The following is a 13,604-nucleotide window of genomic DNA, read 5'->3' as shown; positions in this document are numbered from 1 at the left end:
CAATTACATCATTTTCCTTGTCATTTGATTGAATTAATATTCTATTTCAACTCTAATTAATCCACGATTTGCATGCTTATCAACTTGGATTATTAAAATAACCACCCTTAACTTGATCAACGTGCTCCTAAACCAAAGACTTGTACTACACACGGTGTTTTTGTCTTTTACAGACAATAATAGGCCAACCTCTATGTACTTCACAAATATTTCATTTCACGGTTAAAATTTTATTCTACACGTCCGACGCACACTGTATTAAACTGTCATAAAATATGTACATAAAATTCATTACAAATGGTGGATCAAACATTATATATTAATATAAATGCAAGCTGTTGAGCACTATATAGTTATGTACATAATCGATGATACGGAAATTTACTCGCCGTACATAAATGAGTAATGGTAAATAAATTACATTCTTTCTCTTCACCAAACTTTCTTTCCTTACTATGTAAAAGATACAATCAGTGGTGACATCATGTTGTCTAGTCGATAGGAGAAGAAAAAAAAAAAAAAAAAAAAACCTTGCCTAGTAATCATGTACACGTCAACAAGTTGAACTTTAGATTTTAATTCCGAACTTTGGGCTAACCTACTTGTTGCAAAATTATCATGAAAACTCATTGTTGGCTGGTATGCATCGTCTTGCTTTGCAAATCACAATTTGTCACCGATCAGTCGTGTGTCTAGACGTTTATACTAGAAGGTGATAAATTATATATATCAAAGGGAACAGAAAGACGGACATGGTGTCAAATCGTTGATCAAGTGGCCCATCTTAAGCCCAGTGGCAATGATCCCAAAAGCAAACCGTTGATGATGGTGACTTAGATTCTTGGTATAAAGTAAGAGATGGAGTCACCTCTGCGGCTATGCCCCTCACGTTCTTCTTATGAACTCTTTAAGTTTAAACCCAAGGAGTGTGATATCCACATATCTCTTTTTACTTCTCACATATCTTTCTAATTTTCGGCCTGTCGGATCGGATGAATTGAAGATGATTAACGGACAAAAATTAACAAGGAATGTGTGAGAAGTAAAAAAAAGTGTGAATAGCACATCCCTAAGCCCAACAGCTTTCTAATTTTCAACATGAAATTACATTTATAACCCTCAGTGCATGCCTTGTGGTCCACCCTTCCTCCAAACAATTTGGAGACAATACTTAAGCCGTCTCTCTTCTTGATGGGGCATGTTTATTGTACAGGAGGGACCAATATGAAAAACTAAAAAGTGATTGAGGGGTAGAATTGTTTTTGTGCCACAAGCTTATCAAAATCAGTGGTCGCCTCCGAATATGCTACTCTGTGTCTTCCTTTTGGACCTTTGGTAATTGTGAGAAAATGTGAGTGGACAGGGAGGGAATTCGGAGACGTCTCATTGGCTAAGGAGAAGGTGGCTTTGGCGTCACGGATACATAGAACTAATTAGGGGGAGAAATGCTAAGCAACTTTCTCAAAAGTGGGGTTCTCCATCTACTATCTGTCAACTTATGTTTTTTACAATAATATTGACACATAATTAACGTTAAACTGTGAGATGACAAATAGTTCATGAAGACTCCCACTTTGAGAGAGTCTCCTTAGTATTTCTCTATTATATATGGAGTTTGATGAACTTTGTTTGGTTTTAAATTCAAGTGTATTCAATATAGATCTTTAAGAAGTTAACAAAAGTCACCATGCATTGAATGAAGACTTTTATGACTTATAGAAAGTCTATGAATATCTTGGTGTATGATCAATTATGACTTTTTGAGAGCCTACACAAGTCGCATAATGCAATGACTATCATTAACACCACTTCCACCACCATGTCTTCACCACCACCTTACCGTGACTCTTCTTCATCTCTACTGACACCACCACAACCACCATTATTGTCATTGGCATTATCACCAACCCTACTCGATCTGACCACCACTACCAACACCACCATCACTATGACCGCCACCTTTATCACCATCATTACCACCCCATCCTTAGTTCTCCACCACCCGAACATCACCCCGCCATCACAATCACCACCCCTGCTATTATCACACCAGAAACACCAACTTTACTACCATTATCCCGACAATAACCACGTGAAACTTTCACCACTATTGTTGCCACAACCACCTTACTTTGTCATGGTTATGATTACCAATTCAATAATGAGAAGTAAAAAAATAATAATGCTCATTAATAGATTGGTAATTAAAAATCCATGACAAATCCACATAATTATAAAATATTTCATCATTGAACTCTTTAGAATTCTGCAAAAGTCATTTAACACCCTTCTTTTCCAGAAAATTATATAATTAAAAGTCTACGGAATTTTATGAAAACTCATCCATAAAAATAGAAGTCTACTAAATCCATAAAAGTATCACTTAAAAAACTCAATCGGGTCCATGTACAAATCTTAAAAATTACAACCCATAAATTTAGACATGCCCCACGGTTAATCAACACCGGTAGTCAAGATAGAAATCGTAGTAACAATTTCTTTCTTACCTGATATGTTATCAAATTGTGAATCACAATCGTTTATTCAAATATACTATTATACCATAAGACTACCTCCAATGGTGACCTAAAACCTAAAAATATTTAGCCCAGAAAATTTAGGTTTTAGCCCAGAAACAGTTTTTCTACTCCAAACATTTTGGCCCTAGATTATCAAAGAATGAATTAAGGCTAATTTTTTTTAAATTAACTTTTTTTAAAAAAAAAAAATTATGTAGACTATCTTAAATTAATTTTATAAACATTTTAACCTAAAAATATTTAAATTCCGATAAATTTTGAAAAATCACTAAATCAATACATGAAAATCATGATAAACCACATAAACTTAAAAAAAAAGGGACAATTAATAAACCACATAAACTTAATACAATCGAAAACTGATAGACTACATAAATTTAATAATGATATCCATCATCTTGACTTGGTGATGGACTTGGGTGATAGTCTTGAGATGAATCATCATCTTGAAATATACTGCTTGTGGCATTCATTCGTAAAATTTCCTTTTGTTTACCACGTAAGTATTTCTTCCTCTCTGGAGTGTATTTGTTGAGGTCCTCCATTATCAAATTAGTTTCGTACCTTTCTTGCTCCCTATCCCCTTCTTCCTTCATGACCAAAAACATTTGGGCCGATTCTTCTTGCCGACGGCACTTGGTTTTTGTTCATTCTTGCCATTTCACTAGCAAATTGTGCACGTATCGGATCTTGGGACTTCCCTTTTCTCTTTGCTTCCTTTTGCTTATCTCTACCTGGGGGCCTTGGAAAAGAAGAAGTTGGGCTCATTTGGTCGACACCTTCATTGTCGGCAAAATTCACACCTTCATTGACATCATTTGGGGGTGGGGCTTCATTATGAAATAATCTTCCACATTGTTGATTCGCATCGGTTCCCCATCTCGGACAATCCTTGAGGATGTTCCAAGCATGATGCAACTTAAAAACTTGATTTTTTGGTGTAGTTCTTGTCTTATAAATTGCCATTGCTTTGTCACCCTATGCAACAAATACATAAAAACAATTAGTTGCAAAATACTATTATGTACATGACAACGAAAATATCAACAAAGAAACTCACAATTTCTGAGGCGCCCCTTCCACTAGGCATGTCAACCATGGCTCTCTCCAAGCTTCCCTTCCACAAAGTGCACGCTTTGTTGATAATCTTCTATCGATCATAAACACTACCAACTTCCCTTCGACCGGCGTTGGAGTTTTCACGGAACTTATCAACAATTTTACCCCACAAAACCTTTCTATTTTGATTGGTGTCGACGGCACCATCTTCGCTAACAGAAATCCATGCCAAACATAAAGCAATATCTTCGTCAATGTCCAATTACGACCTCTAACATGCTCTTTTACCATCTCAAAAATTTTGGAAATGAGAAGAAATGGTAGAAAGAAAAATTGGAAGAATTGTAGGAGAAAAGTGAGTTTTGTGTGGATGTTTGAACAAATACATAGGTATTTATAGAGTTTTTGGTTCAATTTTAAGTTAAATAATTTTTTTAAATTATTTTAGTCGTTGGATTTAAATTTGGACCGTTAGATCTTTTTTTTACCGTTAGATTTGATTATATTCGATCTAAACCGTTGGATTCAATAAATATATAAATATAAAACTTAAAACAAATAATTTGAACCTAGACCGTTGGATGAAGAAAAGTAGCCGTTGGGCTACAGTAAAACTAATAGCAGATGGGACAATCTATGTGGGTGGGCCTTCAGCTGCACTGTTCATGCGCGTGAGGGAGATTGGGTTTTGGGGTGTGGGCTTCACAGCCCACTTTTCACTCTCATCCGTGGGTCCCACTTCAATTTGTGAGCTAAATTTGTGACTGGTATTTGGGTTCATTTTAAGTTTTAGGTTTTAGGTTTGGTTTAGGTTTTGGGTTGGAGTGGATTTTGGGGGGAGAGAAAAGGGAAAATTTAGGTTATAAGCCACCATTGGAGATGGTCTGAGGCTAGTGTCTTTACTGTAAAAACTTCAAGTTTGGAGCGCATATAGCTTAAAAGAGAAGTGCCAATTCACTACCCTAATGTATACGAAATTAGTTTTCTGTGAGATTGGTAATTTTATTTTTGGAATGCGCAATATACAAAATTACATGTTCAAGCAATTACAATATGCAAAAACACAGAGTACTTCATTCCAATGGAAAGAAACGTCAAAATAAAATACAAATAAGACACGAGTACGTATGGGTAAAACCTTCACCAGTTACCAGTCTCATCGTCACTTTCGTATTGTAACGAATCCAAACCATAATCTAATCTAATCCGTTATTAACTTATGCTGGTTGATGGCACACGACAATTGATGGAGTGACATCTCATGAAATCTGTTCTCATGTTAATAAATCAATGGGAAATTTTTTTATGCCACAAGTACTTATACACTTTTTACAATTTATCATATGAACTAAAATATCAAGCGTTTTGTCATAACAATTTTTTGAAATAATTAATTTATTTATCATGTCACTCTAGCTCTGTTATGTTTTCCATTCAAAATAAGTCATGACTTTGTTCAGGGTTGTTTTGGGCATTTCAACACCTCATTATCCGTTAATCTGTCATATCATCCTAACTCTATTAAGTTTTCTCTGAAAACCATTAAATTTGAAGGAAATCAGTTGTAAATGTTGTGAACTGAAAGTAATATTTTCTCATTTCTTATATAGTGCTTTGATTTTGAACATGATCAGACAATGGACTAATATTTTTGATATGTAGCAATGAAATGAAAGGGATGGCCATGATTAATAACCACGTTTGGACATGATTGACTATGTTGATTTCTCAAAGCTCCACGCTATGTTTTTTAACTAACCAAAATTTAAAGATTTGTACAAAAGAGAAATGAAGAACTTGTGAAAAGAAGTTCAAAAGTCTGAAATAACCCAGAGCACAAGTAATGTGTGAGACACATGACTTATTTTGGATGAAAAACTTAACGATACTAGTGTAAGATGACGAATTAATAATTTTGAAAAGTTGATATGACAAAATGGCTTAAAATTTTCGATGATATGACAAACTGAAAGAAAAAAAGTGTGTAACTTCACATGACATTTCAAGATTAATTAAATTGTTAATTAATCAATTTCACACGCCAACGGTGCGCACTACGCCGTACAAAAATTTAATTTTAATTTCATTGTTGTTGTAATTTATTTATTTATATTATTATTTAAGTTTTCGGTTTCGACCCTCACTCTGAAATCCTCCGCATATAAACCCGGCTGTTCGTCGTTTCACGTAAAAAGAAAAAAACCAACCGACGATCCTCGCTCTCACATTCTCTCTCCGCCATTTTTTCTTCCTCCGTTTACTCAATTCCGTCGCGCTCGCCGCCAATGGTGATGGAGGACAACAGTGAGAGCTGCAGGAGCTAGAGCGCTGAACAACTCGTCATCTTCTCCGGCTCAGTCTCGCCAGCAGAGGCAGAAGGTCGGGGTTTACAATGAGGTCCTCCGCCGCCTCAAGGACTCCAAAAACGACGAGGCTATTTGCCCGGGCTTCGACGACGAGCTTTGGGCTCACTTCAATCGCCTCCCCACTCGGTACCTTTTACTCCCAATATTTGTCTTGATTTTTTTCTTGAATTATTTATTTGTATATATTATCTATGCATGTATATATATTACTCTTACTAGCATTAATTTCTTATCATTATTTTTACTAAGATTTTTTTGCTGATTTCGAATCTGCTTTTTGAAAATTTGTTTCTGAATCTTGCATATGGAAATTTGTATCTGGAATTTTCCTTTCATTTTCTGCTACGTTATTACGTATTTTTCTATTGATCCAAACACTACAAAATAAAGCAGATTTAGCAATCCTCAAACACATTATTCTACTGGTAATCGCTTCACTACTCGCGGTTTACTATTTTGTAGAATCACAAACAGCTTTTTGATGAGTTGAGGCATTTGATTGTACTCGTGTATTTCATAGGTATGCGTTGGATGTGAATGTGGAGAGGACAGAAGATGTGCTTATGCACAAAAGATTACTGCATTTGGCTCATGATCCTGCTCATAGACCAGCGATCGAAGTCCGCCTTGTACAGGTTAGATGATCGACTACATATCTGACCTACTGCTGCGTCGATTGTAAAAGATTTTGTTGCCATTGATGCTTGAGTGCTAGCCTGTTTATCTTGTCATTTCTGTGGCCGGTGCATCGTTAATGTCACCGCAGATTTTGTGAGATCTTTTCTTGATTAAGCTTAGAAATCGGATTTGGACCAGGCCCCACTTGTGACTACACTACCTAACTCATGGAATGTTCATCATGTCACATTCGAAGTTGTTAGTGTTGTGCTAAGGAGTGCTCGTTTAACGACCTTAAATCCTTAAGAATGATTTCTCCTTGAAGGGTTCTATTTGGAATTGGTTTCTCCGTGCAGCTTAGTTTCTTAGTGGCTATCCTTGAGTAAGATTAGATCTGTTGATCTTACTAGCTTAGGGTCTCATTAATTGTTGGTCGTGTTGTGAGAGTCTAGTAGCTTTCCGTTAAAACTAGGTTATTTATCTCATAGCTACATGCTTTCTTTACGTGGTGGGGGGAGGGGGAATTTGGCACCCCTAGAAGCATAAAATTTTAAGAATACAAATGATTAAATGAACAGTTGAAAAATCCAAATTCAAACAAAGTCTTAAGTTTCATCTCCTGATGGAACTTCCCTAATAATTTCTTCCTTTTTTCTTCTAGTTCTTTATATAAATTAGTTGTACAGACATTTATGCCCATTCATCATCTTCCTAAACTTTGCTGCATGACCTCATACATTCTGGGAATCACAATATCGTGTAGGTTCATTCTATCGCAGATATGAATACAGATCCGGGTAAAGATGCTGCCCAAAGTTCAAACATATATAACAGACAAAGGTAATCTTATTTAGTTTCCTAAAAGTGTATCCAAATTTTTAATGTAGCTTCAAGATTTAACGCATATAGTCTGTGAACAAAAGGTGTTTACCTTCTTTTCTGTCATCCTACTGCACTGTCAAACATTACTGACAACTCCAGCTGGTTTTTCAAATATCAGTATACATCCCCCTCCAGCGTTTGGCTCATCTCCTAACCTCGAAGCCCCTGCACTTGAGGCAAATAAATCTGAAGATCATGATGCTGAACATGCTGTACATGCCAGAACTCAGTTTACTTGGTAAATAGCTATTTGTCTCGAGTAAATATGTTTTTACTGCATCTCTCTTTCTGAAAGACTTTATTTTGGCTCATGAGTTTTGACTACAATATTTTCACTTTCCCATTTAAACTTGGTTTATGAAAGGGTCTGGGAATTATTTCCTTTAAATTGGTTTGATCTTAGCCATGGACTTATTTGCTATTGGGTTCTGTTAATGGAGTTTTTTGCATGCTTGATGCGCTGCATGTTACCAGTGATCCATGCTAGCTATATTAACTGTACTTATCGATGCTTAAACTTTTATTTTCATTTTTCATAACTGAAATTTTAAGTGAACCTGACCATTGGTAAATCAACTATATTTTATGCTCATGCTTTCTAATTACACTAGTGAAGCAAAGTGACTGCACTTGCAGATGAATATTAATGTGTTTTATTCATGATGGACAATGATGTAGGCCCATAACGCATGAAATCACTTTCTCAACAGACGATAAGCCAAAACTACTCAGTCAGGTATTTGACAATTTCTTAGTTGACATTAAAACCAAGTCATCATCATAAGATTTTTTGAACCTCTACGTGTGTGTGGACTTATGTGAGCTAAGCTTATGCTGACAAGCACACTTTGAGCTTGGAAATGTCGCAAATTACTAATGTAAAAACCAATGTTTTAAAAGGCTAAGGCGTAGGCGAGGAGTTTCATGAATAGCTCCACCTAGGCGAAAGCCTTGAGGCTTGAGGCAAAGCCTCACATGACCAAAGTTTTTAATATTATAAAAATATAATACTTTGATAAACAAATTAATCAACAATCAAACAAGCAATCAAAGACCAAATTGAAATTAGAATACCAAAAAACTCACTTGAATTTTGAACAAATTTTGGTGGTGTGGAGAATTTTGAAACAAATTGAATTATGAGATTAGGGTAAAATTGAAATATGGGATTGGGATTGATAATTTAGGGTTCGAGGAATTGGGGAATTGGTGAATTGGGGATTGGGGATTGGGTGAACTGTGAATATGGTTATGGGAGAATCGGCCATTGGGATGGGGAAGAAGGGGGATCTGTTGGGGGTTATAGATCTAGCCAAAATGGCGCCAAGTCATTAAAAAAGAAAAACTCTTCTTCTTTGTGAAGACGCCGCCTCACCTCTTTTACAAAGGCAATGGGCAAAGCCCAATCTTCGACTTGGGTCCCCAGAAATTTCAAGCAAGATTTTTAACTGTTGAAGGGTCCTGGGAACACCCAGTCAAGCACCTCAGCCACCTAGGCTTGCCTCAAACACGTCTAGGTAAGTTCAAGCCTACTCCTGCTGGCAGAGGCGTTTTCATCCCCGCCCTGCCTCCAAAGCCATCGAGGCACGCCTCAAGGCTCTTTTTTTTTTTCTTTTTCAAACACTGGTAAAAACATAAATTCACATATTTTCAACTTGATTTTGCCTCTATATGAGGGTCATGCACATGAAATACATAGTTTTTCTCTGAATATTATATCTTCACACACCAGTACCTCTTATACTTCCTGGTCATCACTCTCATGATAAATTTGGCAGTTAACTTCCTTGCTTGCGGAGGTTGGGCTGAACATCCAAGAAGCTCATGCTTTTTCCACATTAGATGGTTACTCCTTGGATGTCTTTGTTGTTGATGGATGGCGTTACGAGGTACATACACATAATTTTAGACAATTCAATTCAATTCAATTGCTTGGTTTTTAATAAAGCATTTGTTTGCCTAAGAAGGTAAACATGATTTTGATTCAATAGTGTTTTACCGAAGAAGTATTACAACTTCAGGCTTTTCCAAACAGTCTGCAAGCAGCAGTTTTTTATTTTATTTACAATAAGAAACTACGTTGGCCAACTTGTTCTTGAAACAGGAAACAGAGAAGCTTAAGATCGCAATACAAAAGGAAGTTTTAAAGATTGAGGTGATTCTATTCTACTAGTTAATTTCTTTTTCGATTGAGTAGGGAGGATTACAACGAGTGATGTCCCATCTGTATAATGTTTCTTTCATCTTATTTTAATTGAGGTGCATCCGTATCTTTTCCTTATACTGTAACCTTTACCCTCCCATGATCTACGTGCATCATTCATTTGAACTTTGTATTTATGTGCAGAGGCTGTGGCCACCAACTCATCGATCATCATCTTTTGGCAGCGAGCACGATCAAGTAGTGATCAAAACTGAACCTGATCATCTGGAAATACCTAATGATGGGACTGATGTATGGGAACTTGATCCTAGACAGTTGAAGTTTGGGAATAAAGTTGCATCTGGGTCCTGTGGAGATTTGTAAGTTTTGAATTATAAGATAATTGTACTGTTTGAATCGGTTTTTTCCCTTTTTTTTTGTTCCCTCCCAGCCAAGCATGCACTTTTGAGTGGCGGTTGACTTTGGATCTTTTATCAGATATAAAGGTACATATTGTACTCAAGAAGTTGCCATTAAAGTCCTCAAGCCCGAGTGTGTAAATCCAGATATGCTGAAAGATTTTGCCCAGGAAGTCTACATTATGAGGTATATCAATTTATATTAACCTACTTGTGCACCATTTACATTGAACTTGACTTTGCCCTGAATCAATAGCCATGCGAGCTATATATAGCGCTTTGAATCCCGGAGAGATACTAGGCTGGTATGTTTTAGGGACATGAATAGGTGTGGTCTCTACAACTGTTGGGAATCATAAGAAATGCATGCTCACTTGATCTTCTATATATTTTTAATTTGATTTGTATTCTTTTAAATGTTTGTGTTTGTCATGTAACATTCTTTTAAATGTTGGTTGTTCTCTTAACAGTTTTCTTTTCTTGTTTAAGGAAACGAGGAAGTGGTTGAAATCTACTAGAATTTCTTTCCACAATATGTTTTTCTCTTCTAATTTGACAAAAGATTTCTGAAACTTGTAGGAAAGTTCGACACAAGAATGTTGTACAATTCATTGGTGCGTGTACCAAGCATCCAAGTTTGTGCATTGTAACAGGTAAGTTACAATGACTGTGTAACTTTGATGACTTGATATTTTCAAATAATGGTAGTTATTAGTTCCCTTTTTTTAAGATTTATTCTCGTCGTATGGCAGAATATATGTCCGGCGGAAGTGTGTATGACTACTTGCATAAGCAAAAGGGAGTTTTTAAGCTTCCATCCTTGCTCAAGGTCGCAATTGATGTTTCCAAAGGAATGACCTACTTGCATCAAAATAACATAATCCACAGGGATTTAAAAGCCGCCAATCTCTTGATGGATGAAAATGAAGTAAGAGACCCTCATGATACTTTAATCAAAGTTAGAAAAGTAATTCTTTGTCTAGTTTAGCTGCTAATACTTTAATGATCATTAACCTACCATTTCTAAAGCTTTTTTGATATATGCATCACTTTACAGGTTGTTAAGGTTGCTGATTTCGGGGTTGCTAGAGTAAAATCTCAATCTGGAGTAATGACTGCAGAAACTGGGACTTATAGGTGGATGGCTCCAGAGGTCTGTACTTCCACTTGAAAGTTCTGGAATTGTTTTCGTTCATTTCATCATTTAAGCTTTATATCTGTGTGTGAATATATATACAGACTAGCACAAATGCACAAAGAGAAGGATGGTGTTAGGGTTTAGGGTATACATATATTATAGGGAGCTGTTATGTTGACCAATCAGAAATCAAGTTTAAATTTTTGGTCCTAATTGATAGTCTAACAATAGAGAGAGAGAGAGAGAGAGAGAGAGTTGACCAATCAGAAATCAAGTTTAAATTTTTGGTCCTAATTGATAGTCTAACAATAGAGAGAGAGAGAGAGAGAGAGAGAGATTAATAGGCTACATAGTTTAAATTTTCCCTAATATTAAATAGAAATAAAGTACTCCATCAGCATTTAGTGTATACATATACATATCTTATAGGCGCTGTTATGTTCGCCAATTAGAAATCAAGTTTGAATTTCTGGTCCTAATTAATAGTCTAACAAGAGAGAGATAGATGGGTACTGTTAAGGAGAATAAATTTGTAGACAAAATTTGCAAACTAAATAATATTTCATCAATAGAAATGAACACGTTTATCATCGTTTAAATAATAATTCAATCATCAATTTTCATTTCATTTAGTTTTTAAAATTTTATTTACAAAATTTAGCCTCCCTATCATTATCTGAGATGATTATTAGACTACATAGTTTAATTTTCACATAATTAAAATATATAAACTAAGTGCCCCATCGGCATCTGTGCGGGTAAACCTTAATGATGAGCAATTGGCAACCTTTGTCATCAATTAAGTAGTCAGCATGGAGTATTAGACTAATCTGGGTTGTACCCTAGGGTTTCTCATGCGCACAGCTCTCTTTGTAACTTCGGATGTCCTTCCTACTTATCACATTTTATTATATCATAACATTATTATTATCATTTTTTTTAAGTTTCTATTGAAGAATGCGCATGAAAATGAAAGCAACGTTTAAGAAAATGGTTATTCGCAAGTCGCTACCAAATTTGCGCCATGAGTCTGTCTGTGTTTTCCTATTACATGAATTCTAGTTGGCATTTCCTTACAACAGTTGTTTTCCATTGAAGGTTATAGAACACAAGGCATATGATCACAAGGCGGATATTTTTAGCTTTGGAGTTGTGTTATGGGAGTTACTGACTGGAAAGGTATTGCTTGTCGATAGCATTTATTTCATCATTTCTTTTACTATTGCTCTTGTTTATGATTTCTTCTGTTTAAATCGGCAGCTTCCATATGAATACTTGACCCCGTTACAAGCAGCCGTCGGAGTTGCCCAAAAGGTACACTATCATTCTACAATTTTGTTTAGTTAGTGACCAGAGACATTCTTCTACCCTTGTTGAGCTACGATTAGTTTTCTTGATCACTAATTAATCGTTGGGAGTTGAAACCACTTGTGTAACTTGCTTAGTGCCCGCCCAGGGAGAAAAATGATAATCCCTTTGAGTGGTACATCTTTTATTCAAACGATGGACTGTGAATAAGTTTGCCTACCGTCTTTCCAGGGCTTACGGCCGACCATCCCAAAGAATACTCCTCCCAAGCTTGCCGAGCTGCTCGAAAAATGCTGGCAGCAAGATCCAGCATCAAGACCTGATTTCTCAGAAATCATAGAGATTCTGCAGGCATTAGCCGAACAGGTATACATTCTGGTTGCAGTTACTTGGCAAACCATGTATTAAAATAATATGAGCAAAGGTGACTACTAAACCAAGTTTATTGAACAGATTGGTGATGGAGTGGAACGACACAAATCATCGGGAGGATTTCTGTCCGTCCTGAGACGGGGTCATCACTAACCAAGGCAAGCAGATGTTTATGACTCTACTTATCAAAAGGAATTAGTGCAGTGCGGGGAATTCCCCAACCATTTCACATACCATGTACAGGGCTACGTCCGACCATTAACTTGTTAGAGCCATTCTACCTTTTTATTTATTTATTTTGCGTTTTCATATCGTAGCAGCAGTTCCGAATGTAATGGTAATGGGTTGGATGAACATGTTGTGATGTTTAACAACGATAATGTTGTCGTGAGTTTCTTTCGATGCAAAAGTGGACAACAATGACAATATCTTATTAATGTGACTTCATTACTTTTCACTTGTATGTATATGATTTAGATTTTCACTCGTACTTAATACGATTTAGAATCTATTTGGGAATATTTAACTAAAAGCTCTTTTGGCAGAAACTGTTAACTTAAAGCTCTTTTGGCAGGAAAATTTAGGAAGTACTTTTTAGTTAGAAGTGCTTTTTAGAATATATTTATAATTGTATGTAATATGATTTAGATTTTCACTTGTATGTAATGTGATTTAGTATCTATTTGGTACTGCGTCTCAAACAATCAACAACTAAAAGCTTGTTGGAGTGGAAAAATTCAGATCCTCCAATCTTCCAAC

General features: G+C 36.0%; 1 pseudogene; it reads left to right on the top strand.

Moving 5' to 3' along the window:
• The first annotated feature begins 5,750 nt into the window (after positions 1 to 5,750).
• On the top strand, positions 5,751 to 13,299 carry LOC125472525 (annotated as a pseudogene).
• Positions 13,300 to 13,604: the final 305 nt, after the last annotated feature.

This window comes from the organism of the source record quoted next, unplaced genomic scaffold, assembly GCF_019419815.1.
Source record: "Pyrus x bretschneideri cultivar Hongxiangsu unplaced genomic scaffold, Pyrus_bretschneideri_v1 Contig7, whole genome shotgun sequence".
In the NCBI taxonomy this organism is placed as follows: domain Eukaryota; kingdom Viridiplantae; phylum Streptophyta; class Magnoliopsida; order Rosales; family Rosaceae; genus Pyrus; species Pyrus x bretschneideri.
This window is presented reverse-complemented; position numbering and strand designations above follow the sequence as displayed.